This window comes from Penaeus monodon, chromosome 3 (assembly GCF_015228065.2).
Source record: "Penaeus monodon isolate SGIC_2016 chromosome 3, NSTDA_Pmon_1, whole genome shotgun sequence".
In the NCBI taxonomy this organism is placed as follows: Eukaryota; Metazoa; Arthropoda; class Malacostraca; order Decapoda; family Penaeidae; genus Penaeus; species Penaeus monodon.
This window is the reverse complement of record NC_051388.1, coordinates 46669101-46673431: the sequence shown is the minus strand read 5'-3', so window position 1 is coordinate 46673431 and position 4331 is coordinate 46669101. Positions and strand designations below refer to the sequence as shown.

At 44.4% G+C, this 4331-nt stretch overlaps 1 long non-coding RNA gene and 1 pseudogene across 1 annotated transcript in view; both read right to left on the bottom strand.

The window, feature by feature from the left end:
- LOC119586603 overlaps nucleotides 1-1318 on the bottom strand; it is a 2885-nt pseudogene extending 1567 nt beyond the window's left edge.
- A 185-nt stretch (nucleotides 1319-1503) lies between these two features.
- The window catches only part of LOC119595536, a 3979-nt gene continuing 1151 nt past the window's right edge, over nucleotides 1504-4331 (bottom strand). The window contains exons 2-3 of the long non-coding RNA XR_005230709.1: nucleotides 2415-4331; nucleotides 1504-1646 (exon numbers count right to left, since the gene is read on the bottom strand). The exon at nucleotides 2415-4331 is cut by the window's right edge and continues 134 nt beyond it. This is a non-coding gene — a long non-coding RNA (uncharacterized LOC119595536). The remainder of the gene's footprint in view (nucleotides 1647-2414) is intronic.

Sequence of the window (4331 nt, the reverse complement as noted above, 5' to 3'; positions counted from 1 at the left end):
GATAAAAGATAAAAAAAAAAAGGGGGGGGGGGTTTTAAATAAAACCCAAATTTAATTTTTTTTCCCCCAAAAAAAAAAAAAGGGCCCCCTTCCCTTTCTTGAGGGGTTTCCCTTTTTTTGGGGCCCTTGGGTTTAGTCTTCCCAGATTGTTCCTTTTGTGACCTTTGATTACACCCACAGCTCCCGTTGTTCATGTCACGCACAGAAAAGCCCAAGAGGAGCATATGTTGGAAGGTCTCCCACACAATGGGTTCAAAAACCCATTTTTTCGATGCAGGAGTCGCCAGATTTCACGTGCTTGGGTCCGGCTTCCAGTTCCTTACCAGTACGCCTGTCGATTTGGTCAGCAGCGCGAATTTGCAGGCGATTGTGAGCAGGTGGCAAAAAAGCACAGGGAGTAGCCGCCGGTTTGGCCCAGGGTGGTTAAGGACGTCACGGGGGCGGTGAATCAGAGTTTCCCTTTGGCGGGTCATTTTGGAGTGGGAAAGGAACGAAATCCACGCCAACCCTTTTTACAGAACGTTCTCAGTTGAAGCCAACGTTGTCACCAGGGACAGCCTCGGTAAGAGCTTCGTGGTGATCCCCAAAAATTGCCTCATGGTGGGGCCAGTGGGGCAAAGTTGACAACCCTACCTGGTTCAGGATACCCGTCTCCACAGGCCCACGGGCACTGTTCCAATACCTCCAATTTTGTAGACGTCCTGTGGGAGGAGAAAATCAAAATTAAGAACAAATATTCACTTCGTTTGTACTTTTCTCCTTCACGCCTGCACTGCAATCACTCCTGCTCAACATACTTAACCATACACTGAAAAAATATTGACTATATAACATATCGACTATATAACAATTATTGCAACCAACATCTGAGCAATCTGTGGATGCTTACCGGGGAAAGGGAGAGGAGGGCCTTTTCCCGGGGTTGGTGGGGGGGGTCGATGGTGGACGAACAGGGTCCGAATTATAGCTGTCGCTCTTTTCGGAATTTCGTTTTCCCCCAGCCCAATTTTCGGATTCTCGAAGTTGTCGCCGTTGAAGCCAGAGAGGGGGATGATGGGGACCCCAGCTGGGTTGAAAACCGACCCTTTTCACGTAGGCGCTATTCCTTTTGGATTTCCTTTTAAGCGCTCCTTGGAGTACTTTGGGGCCCGGTGGTTCCCTCTTGTTAACAGCCACGATCAGCTGCTCACACCCAGGGTGAAGAACAAAAACAACCGTGCTCACGGTTGCCCTTCTTAGAGATACCAGTTTGAATCGCAGTACCCCGGGAGGAAAAGATCAGCACAGGCAAAATCAGCCCGGGAGGTTCGGTGATCATGTTTTTGATGAAATCACGAGGCCTGGGGCCAAAAGATGGCACGTAGAACCTGTTTGGGCTCGAATTTCCCCAGGGGGGTGCGATGGTGATACCCCGTCACGTCAGCCTTCAGCTTTTTCCAGCCCCAGGGTACTTGAAGGAGCCCTTTTTCCCCCTTCAGGGACCCTTTTTCGAACTTCTCGATGGTTCGCTTGTCGATACCACCGCATTTGTAGATGAGATGACCGGTAGTGGTGGACTTGCCAGAGTCTACGTGGCCCACCACCACGATGGAAATATGGATCTTCTCCTTGCCCATGGTTGATTACTTGACCGAGAGCTTACAGATCTGCAAGAGGAAGCACAACTTAGTATGGGTAAAAGTAAAAATGGCCGCTGTTAGGTAATGGAGTGAACTATCCCTAGATTTTAACCTATCTTATCTGCTACGTGAAATTTAGGTTTACAACCTAATTTTAACTTGTGAAGCGTTACTTAAGCAATATCACACTAACATTTTAAACAAATGTTTAATACTTTAACAAGGTATTGGTAAAGATGGGGAATTTTTTCTATCAGCTATAAACATTACTAAGCACGTTTAAATCAACGAAACTAATAGAAGAAAACAATCCCAATGAATCATTCTACTGCTTAAAAACACGCTCACGACTCCCAAAAGTGCACCAGGTTTTCCGGATCTTTGTTCCCGCGGCGTGGAGCGCGGCGTAATGGCGGCGCCGTAGCCTCATGCCAGCTACAGCCGGCTGGGCCCCACGCACTGCTCCTCGACACCCGAGACTACTCGACATGAATTGAATTGATCAAGTTATCCACAGCGCTGCACTAGACGCACATTTTCACTGCGATTCCGGCTTTCAAATCAACCTCTCAAGCCTTCGTTTTCTACGAAACATGTGCCGGGTGGCGACCATGTGGCATCTGACAGCCGGCAGCTGGCCAACACTTCACTGCTTGTAATGAGCTTATTTAGGCTCGTATCCTTTCTTCAACGTTTGTCACGCGTTGCACCTGCATTAATGCACTATTTAACACCTTTGAGCGTACTTTTTCCTTAAGGATGTCACTGAAAATCGTCACTTTCACAGATTCTTACCTTGGCAACAGGCCCACGTCGACTGGCCAAGACGGAAAGGAACGATGGAAGAAGCCGAAAGTACTATATAGCCGCGGTCTCATTTTTCATTGGCTGGCGGTAAGTGACGTCACATCAATACGACCCACCTATTGGTTATTAGGGCTAAACGTCACTGTATGCAGACGGTTCTGATTGGTCAGCGGGGAAGCGGCGCGCGCACCGCTCGCGCCTCTATTTCTGGCGGGAATTTCGTTCACGAGCGAGAGGCAAACGAGCGATTTTTGAGCAATTTGAGAAATTCGTCATTTTGGGATTATTTGGCTTTCATATGCGATGAAGTTGTCCCATGGCATATTTCATCTTTCCGTTGATTTCTCTTCGAGTTTATTGTTGTTCAGGTGAACTCAGGGGCTAAAAATATGGATACATTATGATTATTTACAATCTACAATTGCCTATCGTTGAGCAAATCTTTAATCTCTCAATGAATGGTAATGTAAATCTTGTTAATAGGCAGTGAAATTAGGTTATCATTCTGAGATGTTACGTTACATATATACGTGCTTGCAAGAAACACACATAAAAGTAAATAATGTCTCTTTTCTCGCGCTTTATATCTCAACATATTAAATTATATTCATATTCTCTCTCTCTCTCTCTCTCTCTCTCTCTCTCTCTCTCTCTCTCTCTCTCTCTCTCTCTCTCTCTCTCTCTCTCTCTCTCTCTCTCTCTCTCTCTCTCTGTTTAAATACCTGGAGCTGCATTTTGGTTCCGCTATCATAACATGAAAAAAGAAGTGTAGTATCTTTCATTACAAGTTAAATGAAAAACTATTACTTTCCTATTTAACAGTGAACACAAATATCACTTTAATAGCTATACACTCTTTTGTATCACCTTATTTAATTTTATACCCTGATGATTTTCTCGTTTTGCAGCAAACACGAACGTCCCCGACTTTCAAAACGTCATATTCAGCATAACACAATCTTCTAGAAAAATGGGTTACACAAAGTCATTTGCTGAAACAATATAATAATTAAAATGCTCATCCTACATAGAGACCATATCCTCTCGACATTATACAGTGTCTGAGGAATATGCTTGCATCAGCCAGGAAGGAGTGATGCCATCTGACGCTATGGCCACCACAAGGTCATGTTCAGAACCAGGCTTGCCAACCAAAGAAATGTGATGGACGTTAGTTAGATCCGAGGTTTGGAATCTTATGCCCTTATTTAAAAAAAAAAAAGGAATGTCAAGTCGATAAATAAAACGTTCGGTTTTGGAGAGGAAGGGTAAAATCCTCACCCGCGTCGGAACTGAAATGTTTACCTCTACTCCGAGATTCCGTCATAAAACGTCGTCACATCTGAGTGATGGCCGATATTTATGCCCAATTTTGTGCCTATTTTGATGGCAGGAGGAGGAAGCTTTAGACTGTTTATTTATATTGTTCTCCCTTATCAGTGAACATAGGCATTTTTAAAGCAACGAGTTTCCACAACGATAACCTACACTTAAAAAGCATTCGCACTGGCGGTGTCAGTGTGTAGTGCTAACGGTAGATGTAGCGGAATGAAAACAGTAGAAAATGCAGCAGTAGCTATGTTAGCACCACTTGATTATAAACAGACCAATACTTCAAAGCCTCTATTTATCATAACAGAATTGTATCCGGAGAATAGAAATGGCATTTGTGCCCTACGACTAGTATAAAAAAAAAAATAGGACAGTATGTGGTTTGGCGTAATGCTTGCACTTCCCCAACAGCGGACATGCTGCTCCATTACTCCCAACGCTGTTTGGTAACCAGCTATAATACCCTTTATTATACTTCACATACTCCGGGGTTTCCTGTACTGGGATAAAGTTTGTTACATAGGCATTCTGGATGCTACTGCACAAATAAATTAAGGATAAATCCTACTTCAG